The 25,299-nt window shown below is 40.0% G+C and overlaps 1 protein-coding gene across 6 annotated transcripts in view; it reads right to left on the reverse strand.

The window, feature by feature from the left end:
* Nucleotides 1–5,940, reverse strand: part of TASP1 (taspase 1) — a 295,111-nt gene extending 289,171 nt beyond the window's left edge. For all 6 annotated transcript variants that reach the window (XR_006785060.1, XM_045833625.1, XM_045833624.1 and 3 more), the window contains exon 1: nt 5,830–5,940. The gene's annotated coding sequence lies outside the window, so the exon portion shown is untranslated. The remainder of the gene's footprint in view (nt 1–5,829) is intronic.
* Between the last annotated feature and the right edge of the window lie 19,359 nt (nt 5,941–25,299).

Genomic DNA, 25,299 nt, shown 5'->3' on the forward strand with positions numbered 1-25,299 from the left:
GAATAAAAACACAATTTTATAGATCATTTTTATCATGTCTTCATTTCTGAATATGTCTGAATATGACATTTTACAATTTCCTACCAGCAATAATTTAAAATTAATTTTATTATTTCTAAAACACACTGGCAATTTGTCCATCCTCTGCCATAGTTGCTTGAAAAGTTAAACATAAAGTTAGCATATAACCCAGCAATTCTACTCCTAGGTAGAGACCCAAGAGAACTGAAAACATGTCCACACAAAAACTAGGACATGGATATTTAGAGCAGAATTATTCATAAGAGTCGAAAAGTGGAAACAACTCAAATGTCCATAAACTAGTCATGATTAAATACAATACATCCATACAAAGGAACCTTAGCCATAAAAAGGAATGGCATATGATACACACTATGGCATAAATGAACCTTGAAAACAATGAAAGAAATCAGACAACAAAAGGCCACACGTTGCATATTTTCATTTATATGAAATGTCTATGGTAGACAAATATAGACAGACAGAAATTAGATTAGTGGTTGCCTAGGATTGGGAGGCGGGAGGGGAATTGGGGAGTGAGTGCTAAGAGGAGCAGGGTTTCCTTTGGGGGCAATAAAATGTTCCAAAATTGACTGCGGCAATGATTGTAGCAATGCTTACACAATTCTAAATGTACTAAATACCACTGAATTATACACTTTAAGTGGGCAAATTACATGATAAATTAGATATTAATAAAGCTGTTTAGGAATTTTCAAAACTTCTTACATTCCATAAGTTATATCTTTACCCATAAGATATATCTTTTCCAACTTACCAAACCTAATGGGCTTCTTTTAATCCTCTCCTTATAACCTTTGATTCCCTAGATCCCCTCTTCTCCTTGGCAGGTATTCCAATCTACTATCCTAGCTCTTCATGGCCCCTGTGACACCTCCCAACTTTGTCTTCTCACATGACTGGCAGACAGCCTGTCCATGGACCTATTCTCATATGTCTCCTTCAGCAACCTTATCCACCACCAATCTTTCAAATTATACTCTCAGTAAATCAGATGATTCCTAACTCTTTATCTTGTGTCCCTAGAGCTCTAGCCACATGTCTAGATCCACGTCTTGATAGCTCAACCTGGATCCTCCTCACTCTTAGCCCGCCCGAAGCAAATTCTCCTCTTCCCAGAAATCTAATTGTTTCCACATTATTCCTTATTTTTCTCAATGACACCATCCTTTTCTAACTTGCCTTAAAGACATCTTCAACTGCACCCAGTTTGCAAATCCTAGAGATTTCCCCCTCAAGCATTTAACTTCCTTTTCCTTACTGCCTTGACCTTATTCAGCTCACATACCTCTTAGCATAAAAGTTACAAAAAGCATTTTAACTTTTTCCCTCAAGTCCAGGTTATCATAAAGCATCGATCCATAAAAACCTGCCAAAAAAGTCTCATAAGGACAACTCCAGTACTGTAAAAACAAACAGCAAGACAAAAGACATGAGGAGACAATATACAAAAGAGGAAATATAAATGGATTCCAATATTAAGGAAAGAACATTCAAAGAAATGCAAACGAAAATGAAATCTTCTAACTAGCACTGTATCTGCCACCAAAAACTGATATAATCAATTTTTAAAACATGTTAAGATCAAGAGCCTTAAAATGTATCATTTGTATATATTATCTTTCCAGAGGTACCCTATGCATGAACCAGTCTACACAGACATAAGTAACAGTATCACAGATACCTCTAAGGAGAACTGGGAGACTGAGAGGAAAAGGTAACAGGGAAACTTGATTTTCTCCCAATAACCTTTGTATTTGAACTTTTTCTTTTACTGGGTACTATACTACAAAGAGAATATTTAAATTAGCCATCTTTGAGACCATGATGAATGTAATTAATTTGATTATCAAGGCCAGTAGAGAAACTCAGAATAAAACATCACTTTTGCTCCAGAGACTTTCATAGCACTGATTGAAGGTCTAAATTTTGACCCCATTTCTCTCAAAAATCATTTTATTTTCCTATTGCATGTGATGACATTTTTTTTCCTTTAAACCATTTACAAAACTACCACATGTCCTGTTTGCCCTCATGTGGAAAGACTAAGATTTACATAGTCTTTTAGAAGCAATTGAAGGAGGAAGTTGTGTAATCCATCCCTCTTACAGGTTTTTACAAGATACCTAGCCCTTCAGCTATAGCAACTGTAATCAGGAAACATTTTGTTGCTCTTTTAACATCATGACACTGAAGGTACAATGCCCCATTAAATGAACTCCAAACCATACTTCTTTTATTAAAAAAAAAAATCGATATATTTTTAGAGGAAGGGAAAAGGAGGGGGAAAGAAAGTAAGAAAACATAGATTGGTTGCCTCTCACATGCTCCCAACCTGGGACAGCGCTGGCAACATGCCAAGCATGTGCCCTGACCAGGAACTGATCCTGCAACCTTTCACTTTGTGGGACAACACCCAACCTATTGAGGCATGCCAGTCAGGGCAATTTTGTGTTTTTTTAATCCTCACCAGAAGACAGGGGAAGGGAGCAAGACAGATGGGGAGAGATATATATTCAAGAGAAAAACATCAATTGGTTGCCTCTTGTATGCATCCCAACAAGGATCAAACCCACAACCTAAGTATGAACCCTGACCAGAATTGAACCTGTGACCTTTAGGCTTCTGGGACCATGCTCCAACCAACTGAGTCACATCTGACAAGGCCAAAACATACTATTTCATACTTATTTCATCTTGGACAAGTGATTCTGTTGGAGATAGCACAGGAAGAACTCTTGAGACTGTGCTGCTGTTGCTGGCCAGTGCTGGCATCCTGGTTGCCAGCCAAAACCTTTTAACACTTATGTAGCAGTTAGGACTGAGTGGCCAGAAGGGAAATAAAGGCAGGGCCCTCACCATTGCAACCTAACAAAGAACTTAATACAAGAGGCTAAAAGCAAAGGAAGATGCACCTCACCCATGATCCAGTAGTCCTGAGCCTGGTTCAATAAGACTGCCAGACATTCCAAACAAGATGGTGCAGGGGGGGAAGTCCTTGGAAGTCTGTGTGTATCATCTCCACTATTTTGGAAAAGGAAAACCTTGAGACTGTGTATTTATTCCAAGGCCTGGAAGGGGAGGGGGTCTACAGTGCTCAGAGAAAAAGCCCAAGAAACAACTCTGGTTAACTGCCTGACCCCTGTCACACATGCAGAATGAACAAGTAGAGGCTGGAGCAAGATAAGAATTCAGGGGCTAATAGACCCCCAGCCAGGCCTATGTTTTGGTAGTCATGTCTGGGGGGGTGGGGGTGGCGGGAAGCTGGCACTACCCTTACCTTACCTGTCAATCAATATGTAACATCTTCATCCCCATCTTGCTCTCTTCTCTCAGCTAGTGGCTCTCTGCCCACAGGGCACTTCAAGGGCTCTGGCCACCCAACTTCTGACCACCCTGTTTTTTGCCACTCCTGCTCTTGCCACCCTTGCTTTTGCTCTCCCATTAGAATTTAGCACTAATAAACTTTGTGTGCACACTAATAAGCTCGGTGATGAGTAAATTCTTTACTCTGTTGGTGAGAAGAACCAGGGTTTCTCAAGCAACACTTCTAGGACACCATTCAAGAAAGAGAAAACAAACTCCTCCAAATGGAGAAAAAGGAAAAAACTATTGCAAATCATATATCTGATAAGGGACTTATCTGGACTGTGTAAAGACCTCACAACTTTAAAATAAAATTTTAAAAAGTAAATTTAAAAATGGGCAAAGAAATTAAATGGACATTTCTCCAAAGATGCAAAAGGCCAGTAAGCACAGGAAAAGATGCTCAACATTATCAGCCATCAGGCAAATGCAAATCAAAAAAACAATGACATACCATTTCACAGCCAATAGTACAGCAATAATCAAACAGACAAGTATTAACAAGAATAGAGAAATCTGAATCCTCCTAGCCTGCTGGTGCAGGTCAGTTTTGAAAACATTTGGCAGTTCCTCAAAAAGTTAGTTACCACATGACCCAAAAATTCCACTCCTAGGTACATACCCCAGGGAACTGAAAACATATGTCCACACAAAAGCTTGTACATGGATGTTTATGGCAAAATTATTAATAGCCAAAAAGTGGAAGCAACTCAGATGTCCATTACCAAAATGTGGCATATTTATATAATGGGATAATACTGACCCATAAAGCGGAATGGAGTGATACTACATAATACAACGTAGATTAACCTTGAAAACATTATGCTAAGTGAAAGAAGCCAGACGCAAAAGGGCACATATTATGTGATTCCACATAATAAAGATTCTACACACAAAAAAGATTAGTGGTTGCCAGGGGCTGAAGAAGCAAAAGGGCAGGGGGGCAGATTTAATTGGGAATGACTACAATGGGTACAAAGTTTCTTTTGAAGCTGATAAAAATGTTCTGGAATTACATAGTGACATGTGAACTTTGCGAATATAATAAAAAAAATTTCACAATTTTAAATGGATTTTATTGTATGTAAATTGTATCTCAGGAAAGAAAAAAAACCTAGCCACATAATGAGTGCAACGTACAAAAAGTATGCTTTTTAGTTAACACTCCTTCCTAGAAATCAATCTAGAAGATTGACTCCGGAACCCTTTCGAATAGCAAAATCCAAGGATGCTCAAGTCCCTTACAATGTAGCATTTTTTTCAAACATTTTCAGTCTGTGGTTGTTGAATCTGCACAGGGAATCCGTGGATATGTATGAACAACTGTAATTATATCTTATACAAATACACTATGACCATAAGTAGAATAGGCTATGAAAAATTACAAAGAAAAGTCAAAGCCAAGGTTGATGAGGCTCAGCGTATTGAGCTGCCCTACAGACCAAAAACCTGTGGGATGGATTTCCAGTCAGAGCACATGCACGGTTTGAATGACAGGTCCCAGTTGGGGCTTGGGAGAGGTAACAATCGATGTTTCCCTCATATATTCATGTTTCCCTCCCTTTCTCCCTCCTTTTCCCTCTAAATCTAACTAAATAAAACATGTTTAAAAAAAGATTAAAAAGCCAGGTTACTGGAACTATAGTTGATTTCTTAAAATACTTCTGCATTTCCCATATATTCTTTAATAAGCATGCACCACTTCTTGGAAGTGGGGGAGGAGGAGCTTTATTTAAAACAAACTGAAAAGGAAATTATTAAACTCCTGAGTGTATATATTCCTTAATAGTCAATGATTTCAGTCACATGGTCCCCAAAATACCTTTTATTTCCCCCCCTACACAGGCCAAATTGAATTCCCTCCTTCCGGAAACACGATGCCCGCTCTTTCCAGGGCACCTCCGGCCAGTTTTCCACCCTCCTCGACAACTGCTGCTCCTTCTCGGTCCTTTCCTCCTCCTCTTCCTCCGCGTGGGGAGTAAATGCTAAGGTCCTGCGGAATTCTAACCAGGCCTTTATTACACGCGAGGCTCTTTGGCCCCAACCGGCCACGCAGGGCTAGGGTGCACACCCTCCGGACCCTGCGCGCCTCACACGTGGAGAAACCCGCAGCCGGAGACTGCAGACTGGGTGAAGGACAGCGAGGACTATCCCCACACACAAACAGTCCCTTTCCTGCAGAGGGAATGTGGTCGCCAAACTGGAGCCAAGACTGGGAAGGAGGCCGGGGCGGGCCCCACTCGCGGAGAAGGGAACGAGGGATGTCTCGGGTCTGCTCTTTCACCACCGCCCCAGGCCTGAGGCATCCTGCGCACCGCCCCCTCCCGGCCCTGGTGAGGAGGTCCCAACGACCGCACGGGGCCCAAACGGAGGAAGCGACCCGGCAGCGGCGCGGACAGCGTGAGAACGAAGGACACTCACCCGCGTCAGCCCCGAGCCCTCACAGCACCGGAAGTAGTCACCAACCCGTTGCCAGGGTGAGGAAGCGAGGTGACGTCCAGCCCTATCATTAGCATTGAGCGTTACCACGTGTCCGGAAGCCTACGTTCACGCTCTTCTCTAACTCCGCCCACTGCTCCAGAGCATTTCACCTAGCCACAGAGGTGCTGAGGGCACTCGGCCTCTAAGTCTCGTTCTGAACTGCGCAGGCGCTATTATTTATACCACCTCGCCCCGCCCTTAGTCAGCCAGAGTAAGTGACAACGTCTGATCCCAGTGGTTGGCTGACTAGCAAGCAAAGTGATAGGAAACGAGATTAAAGTGGCCACTATTTATTGAGCTGTCATCTAAAAGCTGAGTTTCATTAAATCCTTTCAGGCCCCGTATACAGTAGGGGAAAAGGGTTCTTCCTGGATTGCACTAGGAGGTGGGGGCTAGCCTTGCCGTAGGGAGAATGAAAGTGTGGGTGGCCTTTTAGCATCTATCACCTAAAACCAAGACGCAGAAATAATGTTATCCGTTTGTTGTTTCCTTGTAACTATAAACAAGAATCTATTACCGTACACCCACCTTTAAACCTGCCTTGGGAAGCAGATTTAAAAGAATAAAGCAGTAGTTCTCCAAGTATTGTCCCCAGACCAGAGCTTAGTATCACTGGCTCCTACTAGAAATTTAAATTATTAGGCCTCACTTAAACTTACTAAATCAGAAACTTTGGGTTTAGTACTCAACAACATATATTAACAAGCCCTCCAAGTGATTATCATGTGCCTAAATTTTGAGAACCACAGACCTAGAGGGACTTTCTCTTTGGCCTACTTGTAGAGGTGGGATGGGAAGGGTGATGTAAGAAGCTCCTCAGAAGTGAGGAAGCAATAAACAATTTGTGCCTCAAGCTATCAAGAAAAAAAGAAAGGCAGTTAGGGGTAAGTATGGGAATGAGACCCTGGAGTTTATTCCCATTCTGGTATTCCTAGGTAAAAATATATATAAATTGTATGGGAAAGGTTTCTCAACTGCTATTAATCTCAAATTCATTTTAATAACTTTTGTATTATGTAATGTATTTTTCTGTTTACATTCTTCAATGTATTTTTCTGTTAATATTCTTCTCTATGGACAAAAGTAAAATGATAGAAAACAATATGAGGTTTCCTCAAAACTTAAAAATAGGTCTGCCACATAATCCAGCAATTCCAATTCTGCGTATATGCTTAAAGGAAATGAAAACAGGATTTCAATAAGATATATGCATTCCTATGTTTATCACAGCATTATCCATAAGAGCCAATATATAGAATCTATCCAATTGTCTGTCAATGGATGAGTAGATTTTTTTAATGTGATATATAGACAATATTATTCAGCCCTGAGAATGTGGCATTTCCTTCCATTTGTGACAACATGGATGGACCTTGAACACATCATACTAAGGTAAATCAGACAGGGAAAGGCAGAACTGTATAATATCACTTACATGTAGAAAGTAAAAAAGTTAGATCTGTAAAAAGAGTGAAATAGCTAGCAGTAACCAGGGGGTAAGGGAAATATTAATAAAAGTGATGATGTTCAAGGGTACAAATTTGTAACTAGTAGTAAATAAGCCATGGAGAGTTAATGCACAGTATAATGTATATAGACAATAATATTATACTATAATTATGAAATATCACATCCTCTCAATTAGATAAGGTACTCCCTACCCTTCCCCCAAAATTACTTTTTTCTTCTGCAATTTTTAAAACCTTGGGCAAGACAAACAAACCAGGGATTACTTGACTCTCTTTTCAAACTCTGATGACAACAAACACATTGTCTTTTGAACCCTCACAAAGATTAGCAAGGTTATAGGAAGCCTAGTCACCATCTCTGTTTTTATGCTTGTAGACTGTCTGTCCATCTGTCTGCCAGTATCTGGCCAGCTCTGTCATCAATCCTGATTTATAGGGCAATATAAATGTGTTTCCTGAGCAGCATACTGTCCTAGCCATTTGTCCTGGGGTTGTTTAATTTAGCACCTTTGTCCACATTGTCCTACCTTATTTTTTAACATATTTATTGATTATGCTATTACAGTTGTCCCATTTCCCCCTCTTTATTCCCCTCTGCCTTGCACACCCCCTCCCACCCATATTCCCCGCCTTTAGTTCATGTCCATGTGTCATACATTTAAGTTCTTTGGCTTCTACATTTCCTATACTATTCTTACCCTCCCCCTGTCTATTTTCTACCTACCGTCTATCTTACTTATTCTCTGTACCTTTTCCCCCTCTCTCCCCCTCCCACTCCCCTGATGATAACCCTCCATGTGATCTCCATTTCTGTGGTTCTATTCCTGTTCTAGTTGTTCACTTAGTTTGTTTTTATTTTTGTTTTAGGTATGGCTGTTAATAACTATGAGTTTGTTGTCATTTTACTGTTCATATTTTTTAATCTTCTTTTTCTTAGATAAGGACCTTTAACATTTCATATAATAAGGGCTTGGTGATGATGAACTCCTTTAACTTGACCTTATCTGGGAAGCACTTCATCTGCCCTTCCGCTCTAAATGATAGCTTTGCAGAATAGAGCAATCTTGGATGTAGGTCCTTGCCTTTCATGACTTGGAATACTTCTTTCCAGCACCTTCTTTCCTATAAGTCCTCTTTTGAGAAATCAGCTGACAGTCTTATAGGAACTCCTTTGTAGGTAACTATCTTCTTTTCTCTTGCTGCTTCTAAGATTCTCTCCTTATTTTTAATCTTGGGTAATGTAATTGTGATGTGCCTTGGTGTGTTCCTCCTTGGGCCCAACTTCTTTGGGACTCTCTGAGCTTCCTGGAAGTCTTTTTCCTTTGCCAGATTGGGGAAGTTCTCCATTATTTGTTCAAATAAGTTTTCAATTTGTTGCTCTTCCACTTCTCCTAGCACCCCTATAATTCAGATGTTGGAACATTTAAAGATGTTCTGGAGGTTCCTGAGCCTCTCCTAATTTTTTTGAATTCTTGTTTCTTCATTCTTTTCTGGTTGAATGTTTCTTTCTTCCTTCTGCTCCACACCATTGATTAGAGTCCCAGTTTCCTTCCCATCACTGTTGGTTTCCTGTATATTTTCCTTTATTTCACTTAGTATTGCCTTCATTTATTAATCTAATTTGCATCCAAATTCAACCAGTCTTGTGAGGATCCTGATTACCACTGTTTTGAACTGTGCATCTGATAGGTTGGCTATCTCTTCATCACTTAGTTGTATTTTTTCTGGAGCTTTGATCTGTTCTTTCCATTGGGCCATTTTTTTTTGTCTTGGCATGCCTGCTAGTGTAAGGATGTCCACCAGGGTGGGGCAACCTTGCTGCTTTGTGAGGCTGTATGTGGGGGAAGGGTGGAGAGGGAACAGTAGCGCTTGCTCTGCTCTCTGCTCTATTTCAGTCACTTCCCCCGCTACCCACAGGCAAATTGGGGCCTTCTGGTGCTAATTCCCTGTGGGTGGGTTTGTTTTCATTCTAGGACCCTGTGGGTCTCTCCAACGAACTCTCCTGTGAGGCTGGGAGTTTTCCCCACTGCTGCCTCAACCCCCACAGGCGTTTTCAGTCAGTGATTTGAGGCTTTATTTTCTCACACTGAAACCCTAGGTTGCGCAGTCTGTCTCGATCCCCAGCTGTTCCTCCCAGTTTATCTGCTCATGAATGTGGACCACCCTGCTCCGCCAGCTATCACTTTGTTGCGCGTCCTCTCTACCTGGCTGCCTTTCTCTGCCCCTCCTACCGGTCTGAATGAATGTTTCTTCTTTAACTCCTTGGTTGTCGGACTTCCATAGAATTCAATTTTCTGCCAGTTCTGGTTGTTTTTTGTTTTTAAATTGTTCTTCTTCTTTTGGTTGTGCGAGGAGGCACAGTGCGTGTACCTAGCTTCCATCTTGGCCGGAAGTCCTATCTTATTTTAATATGTAATAATCCCTCACTCTCTCATAAACTTGTTGGGAAAATTAAAAGAAACTTACTGAATTAAACCACTCAGTTGCTCAATCACCTTTCGCTGACCACTTTGTTGTATTGTTTTTTACCAGCTTTATTGAGGTATACTTAATATGTTTTAAAAAGCACATATTTAATGTATACATTTTGCTCAGTTTGGACATATGTATACTCCTTTGATACTGTCCTCCCAATCAAGGCGATAAAAATATTCATCATCTCCAAAAGATTTCTTGTGTCCCTTTGTTGGTTTTTTTGGGGGGTGGAGGTGAGTAAGAAAACTTAACATGAGATCTGCCTTCACAAGTTCTACCTTTTCAACAAGCTTTTAAGTACACAAATTGCATTGTTAACTATACACCATATGCTGTATGGCAGATCTCTGGAAATTTTCATTTTGTATAACTAACTTAGACCCATTGAACAACACTTCCCCATCTCCCCTTCACTGAACCTCTGGAAACCACCATTCTATTCTCTGATTCTGTGAGTTTAATTATCTTAATACCTTATATAACTGGAATCATTCAGAATTTGTCCTTCTATTACTGGCTTATTTCACTTAGTGTAATGTCCTCTCTGTCACACAGGGCAGGTTTCCTTTTTTTAAGTCTGAAAAATATTCTCTTGTATGTATAAACCTCATTTTCTTTATCCAGTGGATAATTGCATTGTTTCCATATCTTGGCTATTGTAAATAATGCTACAATGAACATGGGAATGAAGCTGTTTCTTCCAGATCTAGATTTTAATACTTTCAGATAAATATTCAGGAATGAGATTGCTGGATCATCACATCCCTCTTCAAGTCACCACTGATTCATTCCCTGCTTTATCTCTGTCAACAGCACATAGCTTCTGCTAATCCTCTATAATTTATTCCTATTTATTTTGACTATTGACCATCTCTCCTGCAGAGTCAACTCCACATGTACAGGGACTGCAAAAGAAAAAAAAAGTGTTGATATTTAACAGAATACAGATTGAACATGCTTCAGGATTACTCAGACCAAGTGAAAGAAATCACAACCTTTCCCCAGGTTTTTGAACTTTATATAAAAACCTGTGAATGCTAGGAACTCTGTTATGAGTACACTATGAACTCTAGTATGTCCATCAATATCATGCTTTGAGATTAGTCCATATTGTATGTTTATTTGAATTAATCTGTGGTATTTCATCATGTAAAATATTCCATTCCACTGTTGATGGTAATTGGGGTGCTTTTCAGTTGGGCCTGTTATGGATTGAATTGTGTTCCCCCAAAATGGCATGCTGAAATACTAACCACTGGTAATATGAATGTAGTCTTATTTAGAAATAAGGTCTTGGCAATGTAATCAAGTTAAGATGAGGTCATTAGGGTGAGCCCTTAATTCAATATAACTGGTGTCCTTTAAAGAAGAAAATATGGCCCTGGCTAGTATGGCTCAGTGGGTTGAGTGCCAGCCTGAGAATCAAAGGGTCATTGGTTCGATTACCAATCTAGGGCACATGACTGGGTTGTAGGCCAGATCCCCAGTAGGAGGTGCACAAGAAGCAACCACACATTAATGTTTCTCTCCTCTTTCTCCCTCCCTCCCCCTCTCAAAAACAAATAAATAAAATCTATTTTTAAAAAAGAAGACAATTTGGACACAGATACAGACAGACACACAAAGAGAGAATACCATGTGACAACAGAGGCAGAGACTGGAGTGATATTGCTCCAAGCCAAGGAATTTCAAGGATTGAAGGCCACCACCAGAGGCTAGGAAGAGGCAAGGAAGGTTGCTGCTGAGGCCTAAGAGTGAACATGGCCCTGCTGACACCTTGATTATGAACTTCTAACCTCCAGAACTGAGAGAGAATAGATTTCTCTTGTTTCCAACCACCCAGTTTGTGGTGCTTTATTGTGGCAGTCCTAAGAAACTAATACAGGGCTATTACAAATAGTATTTCTATGACCCTCTTAGTGTATGTCTTTTATTATAACCATGCACACATTTTGTACACTCACAGTTCTAATGCTGCCTGAGCTCAGCTGAGCAGTTTTCATTTGGGGTCTCTCATGTAGTTGTAATTATATGGCAGCTGGAGCTAGAGTCACCAGAAACCTTGTTCACTCACATATGATATTCCTGGGCTCCTATAGCTGGAATAGCTGGGAATAGTGGGGCATCTTTCTGTCTCTCCACGAAGCCTCTCCATGTGACTTCGACTCCCTCATAGCATAGAGGTCACAATGTAGTTGGACTGCTTACATAGCAGCTAACTTTCCCCAGGATGAGCATTCTAAGTAAAGGGAAATGGATACTGCCAGTTCTCTTAAATTAGGCCCACAACTAGCAGAGTGCCACTTAAATGATAGGAAGGCCAGTCAAAGGCCAGATAAGATTTAAAAGGGTGTGTACTCTCTCCACCTCTTTTTGGGTAGAATGGCACATGTCTGTAGGGAGGGGAAGAATTGGTGGTAGCATTCTTGGGGACAAACTGCCACACTCAGTAAGGGTTCAATGGCTGCATGTGACCAAGACCTCCTTTGGTTAAGTAAAAAAATAAAACTTAAAAGAAGAATTTGTTAAAAGGATGGACTAGCTCACAGAGGCGATGGGAAAACTTCCAGAAAAGATAAGAACCAGAGAAGTTCTAGTTTCCTAGCAAATACTAATGGACAAACCTTCCTAGGTACAACCACAGGATGAATCAGCTTCTATCTCTGGTGCTTAGGTCTTTCTGTTCAAGATTCAAATTCCAGAGTGAAAAAAAAATGTATATATGGCTTCAATTGGATCATATGTTTGTTCACACCCTGTCTGAGACAAGGCAAGATCCTTACATTTATAATCCCACTAAAACTCTATAAAATGGAAGAAGGAAATAGAGACACTCTTTTAAGAGAAAGGAACGTGAAAACTAGGCTGCACACACAACAGATACCCTTTGTCCAGGGTACTTTGGGTGTAATGTGGCCTAAAATAAGAGGATCTTCCCCCTTTCTATACTTTTCGTAGTATCTGCCTATGCTATATCTTCTATTTCTGTGAATTCAATGCAGTCTTAGAAAACTTAAAACGTACACTTTGTTTGGAATTACTAACCCTTATTATTTTATATAGTTTAGAACTGATAACATCTCCTCATCCTTTATAATCGTTATAAAGAAGAGTACACCTGATAGTATTTGGAAGAACAAGGAGGTTATTGAGCATCTCTTCCAATGTTTCTCTTAAGTGTAAAGATGACATTGAAGGAAAGAAATTTGTATATTAAGCTCCTTTTTTTTAACTTCTTATTATGGAAGTTCTCAAAGATGTGCAAAAGTAGAGAGGATAGTATAATGAAATTCTTATTCTAATCACCAATTAATCTACTTTATCTGGACCTATTCTGGCTACTCATACTTTTTTAGCAGATGCCTCTGGTATCCCTACTGCATCTTCTAGGCCCCCTGTGATTTCATCATTGGCAGGGAACTTCCCTGTGTTCTGCTCAGCCTTAATGTCTCAAAAGCACAATCTGGAAATTAATACATACCCCAGAAGTTAATACACACCCCAGGGGCAACTTGTAATGTTCCAGGCTTCTGTCCTTTGGATCCTTTCTGAAAGGTCTCTTTTAAATTTCTTAGTGTCCTCTGGGGTACTGAGTCCTGACTTGCCTACAGCAGCAATTGATGAAGCTCCTTCAAACTGGTTTTTCCTCCTCCCTGCTTTATTCTTCATAGTCCCTCATTTCTGTTGCCTACAACTGTCACAGGTGTGCACAGGTGTGCACAGGTAACCAGGTTCTTAGTGATCGAGAACAAAGAATTGAACTGAACACACAAAGTTTATAGCATAAAGAAAGAGGGGAGGTTTATTAAGTGATAGTACACACCACAGGACACGGGAGTGAGCCCAGCTCTGAGCAGAGGGAAAAAAAAAGGGCACGTGGGCTGGGGGGATTCTATTCTTATAGGGGCAGAAGCCCCCCTGCTAGTCTTTGGCGGGCTTTTCCTGCGCAGGTACAAGGAGTTGGATTTCAAAGCTACTGCGCATGCATGGTTTCCCATGACTTTCTTGATTGGCTACTGGAGAAGGGAGTCCCACAATGTTATTTCATTATAATGATATTATAATGAATCAGGGGTAGTGTGCAGACGCATTCTATGATTCAGAGTTATCCCAGAAAACAGGAACAACCCGTCTTAGGGGGTCTTTGTCATGTATAGGTGTTTTCTACCTCAGCCCTGCGGGGCCTCGGGAGCTTCCTTCCTGACTACCTCCTGCCTCACAACCACCTTTCAGAAAGCTTCCTGCACCTAAATTTCTGACTCAGGGTCCATACTCAGGGGAGTCCAAACTAAGACTGACATCCTTTATCCAGTTATATCTTTTGATTGCCATCAAAGTTCAATATTAATTTACATGAGACTCATTTTGTAGGCAGGACTCAAAATGTTTTTCAAGGTGCTGACCAATGTGGCTAACAACTGTAAAGAAATTAGGAGCAGCATAATTGTTTCTCTATAAAAATTAAAAGTAGTGTTCTCTTCCAATATTCTTGCTCAGCTAGGAAGGAAGGAAAGAAGGGAGGGACGGAGAGGGAGGGAGGGAGGGAGGAGGGACAGAAAGGGAGGGAGGAAAAGGAGAGGGAAGGGCAGGAGAGGGGAAGGGAAGTAGATGACCTATTCTTACAGTTTTTACTACAGAATTAAAGTATGATTTAGGCATTGAATATAAATAACTTCACCCACCCCATCTGAATTTAGAGCTTTACTCTCAAATCCCAGACTAGGATTTTCTAACCCATGAGTACCCTTAGGATATGTTAGCAAGTGAGTTGGCTGTCAGTGCCCTGAGACATGGGAGCACACCCAGGCCCCCAGGCAAGCTGGGCTCAAGGGTCAGAGGACAGCACTAGTGTCTCTAATGGGAAACAGATGCTCCCAGCTGTCGTCTACCATCAGCCTGCTCACCAACTGTTTTCAGCCCTGGCTCCTTCTGGACCAATCCAGCTGTGTAAACACACTTTTATCCACAAGCTGACTGTGGGGGCAGCCAACAGAACTGTCGTCTTTTCTGTCAGAAGAGCCTGCCTATGTTGAATCCAAGGCTTAACTCATTAGAATAACAATTAAGCAAAGGTAGATTTTTTTTCTTTTCCTTTCTTTGTAATTTTTAGCCTCCATTTTCTTTGCTATCAAGATGCCTGGGTGGTATTAGCTGATGGTTAATCTATTGAGAGTTGAGGGCAAAGGAAATCTTTGAAATAAGAAGGCTTTAAAGAAAGATGAAGAGGCAGATCAGAATGTTTGAGTTCTAGATGGAATGACATGTCCTAGAGAACATCACTTAACCTTTTGGGACCTCTTTTTCCCTTATCTGTGAAATGAAGGAGTTAGACTAGTTGATCTCTAAAGAGCTTTCTCATTACTAACATGTTAAGTAATTTGTTATTTTCATGGATTTTTAGTATATTCTTTCACTTGAAAAACATTTTCTGAGCATCTGTTACATGCACAGCAGTCTCATTGGCACTTACAAAATATTAGTACTAGGAGATTCCTTCGAGAGTCCAGGCTGTGGTAGGCATCTGTTTTCTTTTCTTTCTCCAGCATCCTTTTTTTTTTTCTCCTGATAATAATGTCTGTTGGACTATGGAGACTGATCCCCACCCCCATTTTATGTGGCTTTGCTGGTTCTTTTAGTCTAAGTGTCTTGGCAGCCTGGCCCAGGTATGAGCATGTGATCCAGGCCTAGCTAACTACATACCATCTCTGAGGTTAAGTCCATGCTCATGACTCATTCCAGGCCAATCCAAATTCTTCCCTGGAAACGGGAATTTTTGGAGAGAGAATCCTTTTTTACATGCGGGGTTACTACATTGGAAAGAAGTATAATCTGTGGCCATCCTCTTCCCTGTACATGGAGAAAGTCCATTTAAAATGGGAAAAACTAAGGCTAGCACATAAAGAGAAGCAGAGTCAAGAAATGGGGAGAAATTTCAAGTGGTCTGGTTTGAATGCCCCTCCCTCCTGGTTACATGTGCCAATCTCTCTCTCTCTCCCTTTCTCCCTCCCTCCCTCCCTTCTAGTGTGAGATGGCTTTCTGTCACTTCCAACCAAGAGAATCCTGACTAATAAATAGTGAAACTATTTTTTAAATATAATTACCACAGTATTTAGGAATTGTCCAAGATTACATAGCCAGTGAGTAGCATGCTGTGACCAAACCAGTTCTTTTATTTTTTGCTTCCAATCTTTGTGATAAAAATTCTCAAACATACAGAACACTTGAAAAAATTAAACAGCAAGCACCTGTTTATGTACCACTTAGATTCTACTTTCTACATTTAACTCTACTTGTTTTTTCATATATCTAGCCTTTTTTCTACCCAGGCATAAACATCTAATTTCTTAAAATGAATTCCAGGGTAAATTGCAACCAGTTCTCTTTTTGTTCTGCCACACCTCACTCTTTATAGGTATGGTGTTATGTTGGATGAGCCTTGGATGGGCAGGCTAGCTTGTCCACATGCATGCATGAGGGTCCCTCACAGTACAGGATAGAGCCAGGGAAGGGAAAGGAAAGCAGTTGGGCCATGGGTCAGGAACCTCCATAAATGAGTGGTGAGTCTAGAAGAGACCCACAATAAATAAGTAAAAACATAAGTGAACAAATTAATTTTTGTTAGTTTTGAGTGTTATGAAGAAAAAAAGGCAGAGTAATGCCATAGTGCATTTCTGTGTGTCAGGGAAAATAATGATTAGGAAAACCTCATAGAAAAGGTGACTTGGATTATACCTCAATGAAGAAAGGAACCAAGATCTGGAGGAACAAGATCTGAGGAGAAGGAAAGACCAGTACAAAAGCCCCAGAGTGCTCTAGCAACAAAAAGAAGCTTGGCAAAGCATCCTCTATCTCCTCCACACCATCATCAACAACCTCATCATGATAGGAAGTACATGTAGGATATTTAATAATCAGTTACTGCAATTTCTAAGTGACTTGAATTATTACATCTTATATGTAACTCTCTTGGCCAAATGGTATCTCAGTAACTCTGCCAGTCACTTTTTAGACAAAGATAAACAGCTCCAAGAGTATTTTGACACACAGAAGCCCATAAGCCTACAGAAACAAGCTGATCTAAACAGGAACATGTTGGTCTTTCACAATTTTGCTGGCCCAAAGAACAGGCTCAAATTACATCCCAAATAACTCATGGTTTCTTATGCTGCTTTTTCAACATTGTAATTGGCAGGCCCTTAGCCAAAAAAATTGTTAGTTTATCTTGTGTAAATGGCTTAAATATGTGTTTTAACATTAAAATGATCCAAAACCAACACTTTGCATTACTTTCAAGTGCCTTTTTGACCTGCCCTTAGTGGAAACCAGATTAATTCAAAACTTTATAAGTGAAATGTCTTAATCTTCCGAGGGACCATTCTGCCCTCCGTGTTTCCAGGATCATGAAGAGATGGGCCTCTTCAGTTTATTTTATTTTCAGTTATTTTCTCCTTTAATTGTTGAGATATTTGTTCAGAAGTGAGCCAGAGAACATATGCTTCAAGTTTTACTTTTATGGTTTTCTAACCATGCCATGAATAATATCCAAAACATTAATATTAAACCAAATTAATACCATAACCAATAAGGAGGACATTTGAATCTAGTATGTGGTCAGCTGCATTTTTCTAGTATAGTAGAATTGGGCTGGAAAAGTCCAAAATACCCTTAGAAACAACCAAATGGAATTTTTTAAATACAGAAATTATATAGGCCATGGTCTTTTAAAGCCATATTTACCACTGGAAAATGCTATTTCCTAGGAGCAAAGCCATATTTATTAAAGACAAATGCATCTCAAGTAAAGAGGTGTCTCCAAATTCTCAAAATATGAATTTTTGCACATGGACCCATTGTTACATTACAGCCCATTTCTGCAGTTGTAGAGCTGGAACAAGCTGTGGTAATTGTTGTTGGGGTTCCACCTAGTTCCCCAAAGATTTCTTTGCCCATTTCTATACCCCTCCCTTGGCTTCTGTGGTTTTGCTTATAACAGCCAGCACTGTGGCTCTTTTTGGAGGCCATCCTTTGGGCTGCTGGAGCTATTTTGTCCATTTGGCTGAGAGCTGAAAGTACCTAGGAGTTCACATCCCTCCTGGGGTGGCCTTTGGCAACAAGTGACTTATACTAGAATATCAAAGCCCCAACTCACTTTCGTTGAAATAGTACAAATTCAGAGGTATAGTTTAGACCTGAGAACCTCACCATGGCATCAAGTGCAGGCTAGTGCTCTGCCCTAAATCATTCCTTTGCCTGGCTTCCTCCTCTTCCCCAGCATCCTGTCTCCTCTTCTCCTGTACCTGTCTCCTCAGAAGTCCTTCCTTAGCATATTACATGCACACAAATCCTCATCTCAGTGTCTGCTTCTGAAGAGCCCCCTCTAAGACCTGAGAGGAAGTTCATCTGCTCCAATAGACTCATTTCACAGACAATCCAATCCGACAACTGTAAGTATTTACTGAGGCCTACTATGTGCTGGGCACAGTTAGGCATGGAGAAGTGAATGTCTAGGAAAGTAGAAAACAGAGTCTTCTGACCCAGGGCCCACATTATCTTCCATCAGGCCCTGTTTGAGAATCTAGGAGAGGGTGTTACTGATGACAAATGCATGAATTCATGTATTATTCATGCAGTGTTTATTTGTACATTATTAACTTACCAACATTCTTGGAAACTGGGAAAAAAAGAAACCCAATGAAGATGGATTGGAAAGTTACATAAATCATCTATACCAGTGGAAAGTAGGCAAATAGGAAAATATCTGTAAATTTACCCAAGTCCAATTGCATTCACTGAGAAACTCTGAAACATTATTATTTTATTAGTAGTATAATTTTCTTCTAGTCTCTATTCTTATCTCTAAGGTGTGCAAATATAAAACATAATGACAAATAGGAAATTGTCATCTTATTTGCCCCAAGGGATCCTAAACGTTCCTGGGGTAAGCTGCCAGTAAAAGGCACCTCTAATCCCACTATACTTTTTAATTCTCCTGCCAATGAGTTTTTCCTGACTATTGGCCAGGGGTACTTCCTAATTTTCCATCAGTCATATTACATTTTTGCACAGATCCTGGGTACTCAACACTTTGAATTGCCAGTGAGAAACATGGATAAAGGGTGGCTGTCTGGGCTGGTACTGTTTTATTCTAGAACCCATCTCTAAACAAATAAACAAAAAAACTGTTGTGATTCAGAACTGTGATAAGCAGAGTAATGCCTCCCCAACACCCCACAAGGATGATTATGTACTAATCCAAAACCTTTGAATATGTTATTGTACAAGACAAAGGGGAATTACAGTTGCATATGGAAGTAAGGTTGCTAATCGGCTGATTTTAAAATAGATTATCCTAGATTTCCTATATGGCCACAGCAAAATTAAATATGGAAAAGGGAACAAGAAGTTTCAGCATGCAGGTAATGTTATGTGAGAAAGACTTGAATTGCCATTGCTGCCTTTGAAGATGGAAGTGGGGCCCTGGACCAAAGCATGTTAGCAGCCTCCAGAAGCTGAAAAAGGCAAGTTTGTGGTTATTTGTTACAGCAACAGTAGGGAACTGATACAATTTGCCTTTTAGGTCTATTGCTGAAGAAACTGGAAGACCTTCTCATGTGTTACAACTATAATGCATTTGTTATTCACTCAGTTTTGTCTCCCATAACCTGTATTTAAAATGTCTTGTCACTCATTTTGGCTATCATCAGAGTCTTCTGTATTTTTCCCACCCCTCTGTGTACTGCAGTCATGTTTCAAGTCCCATCAGTTTTTTCTGGCCTCTGTACAAAACTAACACTAACAATAGTGAATATTTTCAAGCTTAGAAGTGTTAGTTCCCCTTGCAATTTTCAGTTTGGGATGTTCAGCTTCCTTTTTTCTTTCCCCTTCCACTTTTATATTCTTTTTAATTTGAGATTTTGAAGATACAATGTTCAGTGATGATAGCAATAATAATGAAATCCATATGGGTTTATGACAACTAGAAGAAAACTTCCAGCTCCTCTGGACTAGATACATTAAGATCAAAGACACAGAGTGATGACGTCAGTATCACTGAGGCCCCAAATAACTCCACATGCATTTATTCTTGCAGTAATTTATTCATGTATTCATTCAATTGAACATTAACAAATCCTTATTGAGTGCTGACCATGTGCCAGAAACTGCTCTAGGGGCTGGGGATTCATTGTGACAGAGTTCTCTGCCCTTGTGAAACTTATATTCTAGTGCAGGGAAGCAGGCAAAACTAGATAGGTAAGTAATACAATGTGTTGAAGATGGTAAGTGCAATGAGAAAAAAAAAGGAGAATACGTAAAATGCAGTAGTGACGCTGTAATTTGATTTGGGTGGACAAGGTAAGCTTCACTTTAAAAAGTGACTTTTTTTAAAAGACAAAGAAATTGAGGGATGTAGCCACTTCAGATGAAGGTGATAACCAGTTCAATGGTCATGAGGCAAGAGCAAGCCTGAGCAGCCGAGGAACAACAAGGCTAGTGTAGCTGAAGCAGGACCAAATGGGGAGAGAATTAGATGAGACAGAGAGGCAACTGAGGGAAAGGACTTGGACTTTGACTTTGAACACAGTAGGGAGCTAGGATTCTGCACCCAATTACAATGTGTGGGATTTTTCCTCACACCAATCAATTCTTTAACACCAGCCCCGTGTCTTACAATTCAAGTCAATTCTGACACTATCCACCTGACATTAGTGTCAGATCCTATAGGTTAAGGGCTCAGTTCCTCAAGACTGCCCCTCCCTCAACTTTTTCAGGTGCCAATCACAAGTCCACATTGTCACCTGTGCTTCTGATCCACTGTCTGCAGATTGGAAGTTCTAACATCTGCCTTTCCCTTGGGTTTGAATAATTTGATACAATGGCCCACAAACATTTTATTTACTAGATTACTGGTTTATTATAAAAGGATATAACTCAGGAACAGCCAGATATAAGGGATCCATAGTACAAAGTATGGAGAATGGGCAAGGAGCTTTCATGCCCTCTCTGAATGGGCCACTCTTTCCAAATCTCCACATGTTCACCAACCTGGAAGCTCTCTGAACCCTGTACTTTTGGGTTTTTATGGAGCATCATTACATAGGTATAATTGATTAACTCATTGTCCATTGACAATTGAACCTAATCCCTGGAGGTCAGAGAATGGGACTGAAACTTTAGCCCTCTAATGACATGGTTTGTTCCCCTGGCAATCAGCCCCCATCCTTAGGTGCTTTCCAAAAGTGGCCTGGTTAACACAAAAGACACCTTTACCCCACTCATCACTTAGTTAACTTCAAGAGTTTTAGGAGTTCTGTGCCAGGGACAGATAAAGACCAAATATATATTTTTCATTAGAAATCACAATTACTTGGCTTTAAGATCAAGAGTGATGTGATCTTACCACATTTTAGAGGGATTTTTTCCTACTTGCTGAAAGTTGACTATACAAGAGGCATTTCTAGTAATCTAGGTGAAGGATAATAGTGATGGGCAGGGTACTGGCACTGGATATGGTAAGATGTGGTCAGATTCTGATTGTATTTTGAAGATAGATCAAACATGATTTTGTGTTAGACTGCATGTGTATTATATGAAAAAGAGAAGGATAAAAGATGACTCCAAGCTTCTTGGTCTTAGCAACTGGAAGAAAGATGGCAGTTTCAATAATTGAAATGTGGAAGAGTGTGGATGGAAGATTCTTTGTGGGTAGGGGAAAATCAGAAAGTCAGGTTGGGATATGTTAACTTTGATATACCTGATAAATATCCAGGTGGATCTATCGGCTTGGCAGTTTGATATATGATTTTAGAGTTTAGGAGAGATTACTGAGTTGGAAATATATATTTGAGAGTCATAAATATATAGTTCATATTTAAAGCATAAGAATAAAAATGAGACCACCTAAAAGAATAGGTGTAGATAAACAAGAGACATGGTCAAGAATTGAGCTCTATGGCATTCAACATTAAAAGCCAGGGACATGAGGAAGAACCCACAAAGAAGGCTGAGGAGAAGTTGGTGGGGTAAGAGGAAAACCAGTGGAGTGATATCTGAAAGCCAAGTGAAGAAGTGTTCCCAAGAAGAGGGAGTGATCAAGTAAGATACAGATTAGGAGTTACTCATTAGCTTTGGAAGCCTGAAGGTCACTGGTTGACCTTGATTGGAGTAGTGTCTTGGAGTACTCATGGCAAATCCTACTCTGAGTAAGTTTAAAGGAGACTGGGAGGAAAATGTGGACAGCTTTTTTGAAGAGTTTTGTTTATCAAAATGTAAGTGAAGCAAATAACAAAGCTATAGCAAGAGAAATGAGGCCAAGGTAATGTTTGCTTTACAGTGGGAAAAGTGACAGCATGAATAAGTGTGCTGATGGAAATGATCCAATAGAGAGGGAGAAATTGATAATGTTGGAGCAGAGGGAAAAATTGTTGGAGCTCTAATCTTGAAGAGGCAAAAGAAAAGATGGTATATGGCAGCTTTAGTGTGAGTCAGAATCCCCTAGAGGGTCTGTCAACACACAGAGTGCTGAGTCCCACTACCACAGCTTCTGTTTTAGTGGGTCTGAGATGAAATCTAAGAATTTGCATTTCTGAGTTCCCAGATAATGCTGATGCTGCTGATTTGGGTGCCACACTTTGCAAACCACTGGTATATTGGGAAAAGGGTTGCTGACTCTAAGTAGGAGTCATCCATTAATATGTAGTAACAGATTCATTCATTAAAGTAGTTACACTGAAGGGTTTATTTTGGAAAGATGTAGTCAAGAGGACAAAAACTGTGAACGCAGCCAATCTCTGTGTTAGGCTGTATGATTTACCAAGAGCCTGGCAGTGCTTCTAAGGAAAAGTCACTCAGGATAAGTCTAACTCTGCAAACAGTCTACCTTCACCTCCATACTAGCCAGGCTATTTTTCTGATGTCCAGTCAAGTAGAAACACTTGGTTCACATAATCACTCAGTTTACATAATTGGAACGCCTCAGCAGCCTGTCCTGGCTGAGTTTCGGCAGCATTCTTGGGAGTCCCAGGTGCATCACACCCCCAGCTCGCTCTTTCCAATGCATGTTCCATAAGATCACAAAAGAGCCTAAATGTAATTGTGTTGTTTTGCCAGCCAGCATTTGGAATCATGACTACCTAGGGGCTGAGCCAAAAACCTCAAGAAGCCTAAATCTTGTACTCTTTTTTTTGGTTCTTATTACAATGTTCATTGCTTGCCAAGAATGGCCACTTGCAATCAATCTTTCCATAAAGTTTCTTTTTCTTTTCTTTTTTTCTCATTCAGAAGATGGATAGGGCAGTATATAATCAGAAGGTACAACAGTAACTTCCTTCTGTATAGTTGTTTGGGGTTCAAAAACCTTTTCTTTTTAAAAAATTATATTATTTTTCTTTTTTTTCATTTTTTTATTTATTTTTAATCATTGTTCAAATACAGTTTTCTCCTTTTTACTCCCAATCCATTCCCCCCACCACCCCTCCCCACTTCCCTCCCATTACCACCCTCGCCTTAGTTTATGACCATGTGTCCTTTAAGTTTGTTCCTGTGAACCCTTCCCACTATCCCCTTAAATTCCCTCTACTCTCCCCTGTGATCACTGTCAGCCTATCTTCTATTTCAGTGTCTTTGGTTACATTTTGTTTGTTTCTTTGTTTTGTTATTTAGGTTCCTGTTAAAGGTGAGATCATATGGTATTTGTCTTTCACTGCCTGGCTTGTTTCGCTTAGTATAATGTTTTCCAGCTCCATTCACGCTGTTGCATAGGGTAGGAGCTCCTTCTTTCTTTCTGCTGCATAGAATTCCATTGTGTAAATGTACCATAGTTTTTTGATCCATTCATTTACTGATGGGCATCTTGGTTGCTTCCAGCATCTAGCTATTGTAAATTGTGCTGCCATGAACATTGGGCTGCATAGGTTCTTTTGAATTGGTGTTTTAGTGTTCTTAGGATAGAGTCCCAGTAGTGGAATTGCAGGGTCAAAAGGCAGATCCATTTTTAGTTTTCTGAGGAAGTTCCATACTGCTTTCCATACTGGTTGTACCAGTCTGCAGTCCCACCAGCAGTGCACTAGGGATCCCTTTTCTCCACAACCTCTCCAACACTTGTTGTTTGTTGCTTTGTTTATGATGGCCATTCTGACCAGTGTAAAGTGGCATCTCATTGTGGTTTTAATTTGCATCTCTCTGATAGCTAGCGATATTGAACGTTGTTTCATGTGTCTTTGGATTTTCTGTATGTCCTCCTTGGAGAAGTGTCTGTCCAAGTCCTTTGCCCACTTTTTAATTGGATTCCTTGTCTTCTTAGAGTACAATCTTGTAAGTTCTTTATATATTTTGGAGATTAAACCTTTGTCAGAGGTATCATTGGCAAATATGTTTTCCCATACAGTTGGTTCTCTTTTAATTTTGATACTGTTTTCTTTGGCTGTGCAGAAGCTTTTAATTTTGATGAGGTCCCATTTGTTTATTCTTTCCTTTATGTCCCTTGCTCTAGGGGACAAGTCAGTAAAAAAGTTTCTTCGTGAAATATCTGAGATTTTCCTACCTACATTCTCCTCTGGGACTTTAATGGTGTCACGGTTTATATTTAAGTCTTTTACCCACCTTGAATTTATTTTTGTATATGGTGTAAGATGGTGCTCAAGTTTCATTTTTTTGCACGTGGCTGTCCAGTTCTCCCAACACCAATTGTTGAAGAGACTATTTTTATTCCATTTTATGTTGCTGCCTCCTTTGTCAAATATTAATTGACCATAGAGACTTGGGTTTATTTCTGGGCTCTCTGTTCTGTTCCATTGGTCTATGTGCCTGTTTTTATGCCAGTAGCAGGCTGTTTTGATTACAGTGGCCTTGTAATATAGTTTAGTGTCGGGTATTGTGATCCCTCCTACTTTACTCTTCTTTCTCAAAATTGCAGCAGCTATTCGGGGTCATTTATAATTCCATATAAATTTTTGAAGTGTTTGTTCTATGTCTGTGAAGTAAGACATTGGTACTTTAATAGGTATTGCATTGAATGTGTAAATTGCTTTTGGTAGTATGGACATTTTGATGATATTAATTCTTCCAATCCATGAACACGGTATATGTTTCCATTTGTTTGTGTCTTCCTTGATTTCTTTCCTGAGTGTTTTATAGTTTTCTGAATGCAGGTCTTTTACCTCTTTGGTTAGATTTATTCCTAGATATTTTATTTTTCTTTTTGCTATTTCAAATGGAATTTTTTCCTTGATCTCTGCTTCTGCTGTTTCATTGTTGGTGTACAGAAATGCCTTTGATTTCTGGATATTGACTTTGTATCCCGCTGTTTTGCCAAATTCATTTATTAGGTCAAGCAGTTTTTTGGGTAGAGTCTATAGGATTTTCTATGTATACTATCATGTCATCTGCAAACAGTGACAGTTTTGTTTCCTCCTTTCCGATTTGGATGCCTTTTATTTCTTTTTTCTTGTCTGATTGCTGTGGCTAAAAC

The sequence above is a fragment of the Phyllostomus hastatus genome, unplaced genomic scaffold (genome assembly GCF_019186645.2).
Source record: "Phyllostomus hastatus isolate PE091 unplaced genomic scaffold, TTU_PhHast_1.1 phas_contig_17, whole genome shotgun sequence".
Taxonomy (NCBI): domain Eukaryota; kingdom Metazoa; phylum Chordata; class Mammalia; order Chiroptera; family Phyllostomidae; genus Phyllostomus; species Phyllostomus hastatus.